The 9,935-nt window shown below is 42.2% G+C and overlaps 1 pseudogene; it reads right to left on the bottom strand.

Annotated features, from left to right (window-relative positions):
* Window positions 1-6,630: 6,630 nt before the first annotated feature.
* LOC113893967 lies at window positions 6,631-7,354 on the bottom strand (annotated as a pseudogene).
* Window positions 7,355-9,935: the final 2,581 nt, after the last annotated feature.

Consider the following 9,935-nt stretch of genomic DNA (forward strand, 5'->3'; position numbering starts at 1 on the left):
TTTATACCTTAAGTTATGCATAGAGGATAATGGGGGAAGGGGTAGAGTCATGCAGCAAGCCAGGCTTTCTTCCTGCAAACTTATCATATGCAAAAGTTTAGGTGATTTGCATCATCTTCTGGCCCGGAGGCCTTTTTCTCTAAAGGTGATTATTCTAAAGTCAGGCGCCAGCCTCCAAAAAGCATTAGATAAAGTTGCATTCCTACAGAGCAACAGGGCTATAACAAGAAAAAGAATTAACTCAAGGGTCCCAGGTTACAAACATTAAAGCTACTAGTTACACCAATTATATTAATCAATACACTGCCAGGGACACAGCAGATAAGGGATATGGAAACTTAGCAGCAAACATTGGCCCAAGAAGTGAAAATCCCTTCACCAATACAATTTCTAATCAATCTTTTAACTACTCAAAAGAATCTGTGTTAGACAGTTTAGAACATCTCCTGCCTCTCACAGTTGGGAGGCTCTGAACAATCACATGTGGCCGGAAAAACCTATTCAGGCAGGCTAGAGGATTTCCAAAGGAGTTTGTAGGTTGAAACACTGTCACACCCAGGAATTATTAACTGGAGCTGTAAGCTAACTCTTTTTTGAGAGAGAGGTAGTGGGGGACAGCCCCCCATAAAGTCAGAGGTGTAGGTGAAAGCACAAAGCAGAAAGTAGGCAGACTCTGGTTTTGGGGGTAGATGGGGGACTCCTGAGGCTCGATCCCACCTTTGCGTATGCCGAGCCTCCTTCCTCACGACCTTTGTCATGGGCGGAGTTCCTTACGCTGGCTCCCGGCAGTGATAGAATTCCAGTTGAGCTATTCCAGATCCTGAAAGATGATGCTGTGGAAAGTGCTGCACTCAATATGCAATATGCAATATGCACTCAATATGCAATATGCCGGCTCCCGGCACTCTGCATATAAGTTAAATAAGCAGGGTGACAGTATACAGCCTTGATGAACTCCTTTTCCTATTTGGAACCAGTCTGTTGTTCCATGTCCAGTTCTAACTATTGCTTCCTGACCTGCATACAAATTTCTCAAGAGGCAGATCAGGTGGTCTGGTATTCCCATCTCTTTCAGAGTTTTCCACAGTTTATTGTCATCCACACAGTCAAAGGCTTTGGCAAAGTCAATAAAGCAGAAATAGATGTTTTTCTGGAACTCTCTTGCTTTTTCCATGACCCAGCGGATGTTGGCAATTTGATCTCTGGTTCCTCTGCCTTTTCTAAAACCAGCTTGAACATCAGGAAGTTCACGGTTCACATATTGCTGAAGCCTGGCTTGGAGAATTTTGAGCATTACTTTACTAGCGTGTGACATGAGTGCAATTGGAAACACAAAAGACCCTGATTAGCCAAAGCAGTCTTGAGAAAGAAGATTGGAGCTGGAGGAATAAACCCTCCTGACTTCAGATTATACTACAAAGCTACAGTCATCAAGACACAAAAACAGAAATATAGACCAATGGAACAAGATAGAAAGCCCAGAAACAAACCCATGCACCTATGTGTGCCTTCGTTTGACAAAGGAGGCTAAACTATATCATGGGGGAAAAGACAGCCTTTTCAGTAAATGGTGCTGGGAAAACTGGACAGTTACATGTAAAAGAATGAAATTAGAACACTTCCTAATGCCATACACAAAGATAAACTCAAAATGGATTAAACATCTAAATGTAAGGCCAGAAACTATAAAACTCTTAGAGGAAAACATAGGCAGAACACTAGATGACAAATCAAAGCAAAATCCTCTCTGACCCATCTCCTAGAGTAATAGAAATAAAAACAAAAGTAAACAAGTGTGACCTGATTAAACTTAAAAACTTTTGCACAGTAAAGGAAACTATAATCAAGTTGAAAAGTCAACACTCAGAATGGGAGAAAATAACCACAAATGAAACAACTGACAAAGGATTAACTTCCAAAATACACACGTAACTCATAGAACTCAATACTAGAAAAACAAAGAACTCAATTAAAAAGTGGGAAAATGACATAAATAGACATGTCTCCAAAGAAGACATACAGATGACTAACAAACACATGAAAAGATGCTCAGCATTGCTCATTATTAGAGAAATGCATATCAAAACTACAATGAGATATCACCTCACACTGGTCAGAATTATCCTCATCAAAAAGTACAAAGAATAAATGCTGGAGAGGGTGTGGATAAAAGGAAACACTCTTGCACTGATGGTCAGAATATAAATTGATACAGCCACTATGGAAGATGGTATGGAGATTCCTTAAAAAACTAGGAATAAAACCAACATATGACTCAGCAATCCTACTGCTAGGCATATATCTTGAGGAAACCAAAATTGAAAGAGACCCATGTTTCACATTTTTCAGTTCAGTTCAGTTCAGTTGCTCAGAAGTGTCTGACTCTTTGTAACACCATGAACCGCAGCATGCCAGGCCTCCCTGTCCATCACCAAGTCCAGAAGTCTCCCCAGACTCATGTCCATTGAGTAAGTGATGCCATCCTACCGTCTCATCCTCTGTTGTCCCCTTTTCCTCCTGCCCTCAATCTTTCCCAGCATCAGAGTATTTTCAAATGAGTCAGCTCTTCGCATCAGGTGGCCAAAGTATTGGAGTTTCAGCTTTAGCATCAGTTCTTCCAATGAACACCCAGGACTGATCTCCTTTACTGGTTGGATCTCCTTGCAGTCCAAGGGACTCTCAAGAGTCTTCTCCAACACCACAGTTCAAAAGCATCAATTCTTCAGCACTCAACTTTCTTTATAGTCCAACTCTCACATCCATACATGACTACTGGAAAAATCATAGCCTTGAACTTTGTTGGCAAAGGAATGTCTCTGCTTTCTAATATGCTGTCTAGGTTGCTCATAACTTTCTTTTCAAGGAGTAAATGTATTTTAATTTTATGGCTGCAATCACCATCTGCAGTAATTTTGGAACCCGAAAAAATAAAGTCAGCCACCGCTTCCCCATCTATTTCCCATGAAGTGATGGGACCAGATGCCATGATCTTAGTTTTCTGAATGTTGAACTTTAAGCCAACTTTTTCACTCTCCTCTTTCACTTTCATCAAAAGGCTCTTTAGGAGCCTTAAGGATGGTGTCATCTGTATATCTGAGGTTATTGATATTTCTCCCAGCAATCTTGATTCCAGCTTGTGCTTCTTCCAGCTCCACATTTTTCATGGTGTACTCTGAATATAAGTTAAATAAGCACGGTGACAATATACAGCCTTGATGTACTCCTTTTCCTATTTGGAACCAGTCTGTTGTTCCATGTCCAGGTCTAACTGTTGCTTCCTCACCTGCATACAATTTTCTCAAGAGGCAGGTCAGATAGTCTGGTATTTCCATCTCTTTCAGAATTTTCCATACTTTATTGTGGAATGCTTTGGCCTAGTCAATAAAGCAGAAATGGATGTTTTTGTGGAACTCTACTGCTTTTTTGATGATCCAGAAGATAGTAATTTGATCTCTAGTTCCTCTGCCTTTTCTAAAACCAGCTTAAACATCTGGAAATTCATGGTTCATGTACTGCTGAACCCTGGCTTGGAGAATTTTGAGTATTACTTTACTAGCATGTGAGATGAGTGCAATTGTGCAGTAGTTTTAGCATTCTTTGGCATTGCTTTTCTTTGGGATTGGAACAAAAACTGACCTTTTCCAGTCCTGTGGCTACTGCTGAATTTTCCAAATTTGTTGGCATATTGAGTGTAGCACTTTCACAGCATCATCTTTCAGGATTTGAAATAGCTCAACTGGAATTCCATCACCTCCACTAGCTGTGTTCATAGTGATGCTTTCTAAGGCCCACTTGACTTCACATTCCAGGATGTCTGGCTCTAGGTGAGTGATCATAACACTGTGATTTTCTGGGTTGTGGAGATCATTTTTGTACAGTTCTTCTGTGTATACTTGCCACCTCTTCTTAATATCTTCTGCTTCTATTAGGTCCATACCATTTCTGTCCTTTACTGAGCCCATCTTTGCATCAAATGTTCCCTTGGTATCTCTTATTTTCTTGAAGAGATCTCTAGTCTTTCCTATTCTATTGTTTTCATCTATTTCTTTGCTCATTGCAGCACTATTTGCCATAGATAGAACATTGAAGCAACCTAGATGTCCATTGACAGATGAGTGGATAAAGAAGTTGTGATACATATTCACAATGGAATATTACTCAGCCATAAAAAGGAACACATTTGAGTCAGTTCTAATGAGGTGGATGAACCTAGAAACTATTATACAGCATGAAGTAAGAGAAAGAGAAGGATAAATATCATATTCTAGTGCATGTATATGGAATCTAGAAAAATGGTACTGAAGAATTTATTTGCAGGGCAACAGTGGAGTAAGAGACATAGAGAATAGACTTATGGATGTGGGGAGAGGGGAGGAGAGAGTGAGGTGTATGGAAAGAGTAACATGGAAACTTACATTACCATATGTAAAATAGATAGCCATCGGGAATTTGCTGTATGGCTCAGAAAATTCAGACAGGTTCTGTATCAACCTAGAGGGGTGAGATGGGAAGGAAAATGGGAGGGACTTTCAAAATGGAGAAGATACATGCATACCTATGGCTAATTCATGTTGAGGTATGAAAGAAAACCGCAAAACTTTGTAAAGCAATTATCCTTCAATAAAAGATAAATAAATTAAAAAACAAAGAACCTTGGGCCATGCATTGAGTGAAAGTCCCCCACATTTCTCCTCCAAGATGCAGCATCCTGATTGATTGCATGTTTTCTGATAGCTCCTGGAAGCCGCTAAATACAACCTCCTGTTTTGCTAAAGTGAAAAATGAGACAAAGACCTTGTGAGACATTGATTTTGTGCCATAAGTGAAGGCACATTCAATTTAGGCAAGTAAATTACCACGAAAGTGTCATTCTGTTAGGATAGGAACTCAAAATGAATGAACTTGAGTTAAAAGAGAATACTAGGGTCTCCTTTGACTGTAACAGCTGGATTTCTGCAGGTCCTTTTGAGAGTGATTATAGACACAGAGTGCTGTAGACGCAGGGTGATTATAGACACAGAGTGGAGGATGCTGTGGAGACACAGAGAACATCCTTTGTGATTTTGTTCTACTCTTCTTTTGTTTATAGAGATCACTTTTCTCTATTCCTCTGTCCACAAAGTAATGCCAATTATATTAATGAAGGTCCAAGAGTAAAATGCAAGGGCTGGGTGGAAAATGTGTCTAAAAAAGTCCAGGCAAGTGAGAGGTTTCTGGAGATCAAGGGATAGAACAACCATGACAGAAAAGGTGGACCTAAATTCATAAAAAGACTAACAATCCTGAACAAAACAATAACAATCACAGAAGCCAGAGATGAGTTTGGGAAAGTGATTGCTTGTGAAACGTAGGTACTATAATATGTGTTCAGTGGCTTTCTGTTGTTCAGTGGCTCTGAAGTCTGTCCACTTTCACTGGAATAGTTTAAGACGGACCTTGTTTCCCTAGGGAAAAATCAGTCTCCATCTGTGGTAAGGAAGCACAGTAATTGATCACAGGAGGTGTGTAGTTTATAATTCTCTGATGCAAGAATTTGCAGAGACACTGTGTGGGTTTTGAATAAGAATGCAAATAAACAGAAGAGACATTCCTAGGTAGCTGACCTTTCTTTCCCATCAATACCTCTCTTTCTTCTGGCTCAATTTTATCACTAGAAGCAAAAAGCAAGTGGGTTAGAATTTTATATCCTCTCATAGATCATAAACATGATTTTAGTTCATGTGCTCAGTTGTATCTAGCTCTTTGCAACCCCATGGGCTATAGCTTACCAGGCTCCTTTGTCCTTAGGATTATTCCAGCAAGAATATTGGAGTCAGCTGCCATTTCTTCCTCCAGGGGATCTTCCTGACCCAGGGATTAAACTCACAGCACCTGCATCACCTGCATTTTCAGGTAGATTCTTTACCACTGAGCCACCTTGGAAACCCCATCAACATGATTCAGTTCAGTTCAGTTGCTCAGTCGTGTCGGACTCTTTGCAACCCCATGAATTGCAGCACGCCAGGCCTCCTTGTCCATCACCAACTCCCGGAGTTCACCCAAACTCATGTCCATCGAGTCAGTGATGCCATCCAGCCATCTCATCCTTGTCGTCCCCTTCTCCACCTGCCTCCAATCCCTCACAGCATCAGAGTCTCTTCCAATGAGTCAACTCTTTGCATGAGATGGCAAAAGTATTGCAGTTTCAGCTTTAGCATCAGTCCTTCCAAAGAACACCCAGGGCTAATCTCCTTTAGAATGGACTGGTTGGATATCCTTGCAGCCCAAGGGACTCTCAAGAGTCTTCTCCAACACCACAGTTCAAAAGCAGCAATTCTTCGGTGCTCAGCTTTCTTCACAGTCCAACTCTCACATCCATACATGACCACTGGGAAAACCATAGCCTTGACTAGACAGACATTTCTTGGCAAAGTAATGTCTCTGCTTTTCAATATGCTATCTACATTGGTCATAACTTTCCTTCCAAGGAGTAAATGTCTTTTTTTTAATTTATTTTTTATTTTTTTGGGGGGGGGGTACCAAATTACTTTATTTGAAGGAATGGTACTAAAGAAAGAACTTAAGTAGATGTTTTGTTACAACTTATAGAAAAGATGAAGGTAACCTAAATATGCATGCACTGCGTTGGTGACCAGGGAAGTCACCCCTGTGGCTGTGGGAAACCAGCCTGAGGCTTAGCTCTCACTGTGTCCCAGGGTGTGCTTGTCAAAGAGGTACTCTGCCATGCCAGATCCAGGGGCCCCCATCTTGCGCAGGTTGGTTATGTGGTCACCCAATTCTTTGATGGCTTCCACCTGCTCATTTAGGTAATGAGTCAATGAAATCACACAGATGGGGATCATGTTTTTCAGTGGCCAGTTTGTGCAGTTCCAGTAGTGACTGATTCACACTTCTCTCCAAGCACAGCACACATTCCATTGCAGTCAGCCCATTCTCCCAGTCATCACGGTCTGGTTTCTTGATATCCTGAAGGAAGATTCGGCCGCCTCGCTGGTTCTGCAGCTTCATCAGTCTCTCAGCATGTTCCCTCTCCTCATGAGATTGGTGAAGAAAGTATTTGGCAAAGTTCTTCAAAACCACATCATCACGGTCAAAATAGTACGACATGATCAGGTAGACATAGGAGGCGTAGAGCTCCAGGTTGATCTGGAGGTTGATGGCGGCCTCCGAGTCCTGGTGGTAGTTCTGGCGCACCTGCGAGGGGGATGCGGTCGTCATGGTGGGCGGCTGAAAACGGGCGGTAGTGGTGGTGGTGGCGGCGACGGCCGAGCGGCGCTGGAGCGGTGGCGGGGACCTTGGGCCGGTCGGAGGGCGCTGTCAAGTGGTGACGAGGGCTGGCTCTGAGCGTCAGGCTGGGGTGGGGTGGGGGAGACGAGCAGCCGGGTTCCGTTCAAGCACTGTTGAAGCAGGAAACCGCGGGGACTCTCTGCTAAGACTGTGTGTAAATGTCTTTTAATTTCATGGCTGCAATCACTATCTGCAGTGATTTTGGACCCCCCCCTCCCCCCCAAAAAAATAAAGTCTGACACTGTTTCCACTGTTTCCCCATCTATTTTCCATGAAGTGATGGGACCAGATGCCATGATCTTCATTTTCTGAATGTTGAGCTTTAAGCCAACTTTTTCACTCTCCACTTTCACTTTCATCAAGAGGCTTTTGAGTTCCTCTTCACTTTCTGCCATAAGAGTGGTGTTATCTGCATATCTGAGGTTATTGATATTTCTCCCGGCAATCTTGATTCCAGCTTGTGTTTCTTCCAGCCCAGGGTTTCTCATGATGTACTCTGCATATAAGTTAAATAAGCAGGGTGACAATATACAGCCTTGACGTTCTCCTTTTCCTATTTGGAACCAGTCTGTTGTTCCATGTCCAGGTCTAACTGTTGCTTCCTGACCTGCATATAGGTTTCTCAGGAGGCAGGTCAGGTGGTCTGGTATTCCCATCTCTTTCAGAATTTTCCACAGTTTATTGTGATTCACACAGTCAAAGGTTTTGTGATAGTCAATAAAGCAGAAATAGATGTTTCTCTGGAACTTTCTTCCTTTATCCATGATCCAGCAGATGTTGGCAATTTGATCTCTGGTTCCTCTGCCTTTTCTAAAACCAGTTTGAACATTAGTTAATGGTTTTCATGGGAAATAGATGGGGAAACAGTGGAAACAGTGTCAGACTTTTCTGGGGGGAGGGGGCTCCAAAATCACTGCAGATGGTGATTGCAGCCATGAAATTAAAATACACTTACCTTTGGAAGGAAAGTTATGACCAACGTAGATAGCATATTGAAAAGCAGAGACATTACTTTGCCAAGAAATGTCCATCTAGTCAAGGCTATGGTTTTTCCAGTGGTCATGTATGGATGTGAGAGTTGGACTGTGAAGAAAGCTGAGCACCAAAGAATTGATGCTTTTGAACTGTGGTGTTAGAGAAGACTCTAGGGTCCCTTGGACTTCAAGGAGATCCAAGGAGTCCATTCTAAAGGAGATCAGTCCTGGGTGTTCTTTGGAAGGACCGATGCTAAAGCTGAAACTCCAATACTTTGGCCACCTCATGTGAAGAGTTGACTCATTGGAAAAGACTCTGATGCTGGGAGGGATTGGGGGCAGGAGGAGAAGGGGAAGACAGAAGATGAGATGGCTAGAGGGCATCACTGACTCGATGCACATGGGTTTGAGTGAACTCTGCGAGTTGATGATGGACAGGGAGGCCAGGTGTGCTGTGATTCATGGGGTTGCAGAGAGTTGAACACAACTGAGTGACTGAACTGAACTGAACCGAATGGTTTTGGAATCTTCAATTTTCACAGGATATCCTGTGTTGAACTCAAGAATCTTTCATTTGGCATATTACTATTTAATTCCCACTGATTCTGTCATATAGAAGATGTGGAGTGATCCACATGGTGTGTGCTGAGTCAGAGTCAGCATTGGCTTGGCACTGGTCAGGGTCCAATGCTGCATGCAGTCCTGATCTGCATGACCCATGGCATTCTTATGTTTTTGTTTTTCTGTTAAGGACACTAAGGCACAGAGAAATTTAACAGTCAGCTCTGGATATAAAGAAGGATGTAGGGTGTGAACTTCAGCATGCAGACCCCAGGGCCTTCTTATCTCTGCTCTCTTCACAAAGGTTAATGCAGAAGCATCCACATCAAATAGCAGTTTATGATACACACTGAGAGGGTGGGTTTTTGTAAGGAAAGAATAACTGCTGATTTACAGATGTCTGACCTGGCCTCAAAAAAGGCTGAATTGTTAAGGGCTGTGAATGTTGAATTTAACTGTTAGACAACAGAGACCCACTTGAGGATTAGAGATTTTGCAGCAAAGAAGGAAACTGCCACGTCCATGCTTTAGATGTACGGGTATTTGGTGCTGGATACGGAGGTTTAGAAGGAAGAACCAGGTGCAGGAGTAAGGGGTTAGGATGGAGGAGAGAGGTTTTTGGGCAAATCTCACAATTGTTTAGGTGTGTTGTGATTTGGACTTGCGACAATATGATTTCAGGAGACAAGGGAAAGATAAACCTTAATACCTTCTCTTTTCTTCAGTTTTTCTTCCTTGCCACAAGCACACTTAATTTTTCTGTTATCTTTCCTTATGAAGCAGCCTAACGGTTGTGTTTCTCTTTGATATCTGAGGCTCATCAGACTCTATTCTGCTGTTTATGAATTGAAAGTAACCATATGGGACAGATGAAAGCCTGATCTTCAGTCTGTCTCTCTGATAGCAGACTTTGTTCAGTACCTTCAACAGCTTCTGTGATGTTTGATGTACTCTAGATATTTAAACATAAGCAGAGCCTTTTGAAGGCCTGAATGGTAACCTCCAGAAAATAATAGGGTATGACTCAATCTCCCAAGGAACTATTATACATGACAGGAGAGCATGCACTTTCCATTCATGCCCTTCATATTTGACAGGATTGTCCTCTCAAGG

This window comes from Bos indicus x Bos taurus, chromosome 6 (genome assembly GCF_003369695.1).
Source record: "Bos indicus x Bos taurus breed Angus x Brahman F1 hybrid chromosome 6, Bos_hybrid_MaternalHap_v2.0, whole genome shotgun sequence".
NCBI lineage: Eukaryota > Metazoa > Chordata > Mammalia > Artiodactyla > Bovidae > Bos > Bos indicus x Bos taurus.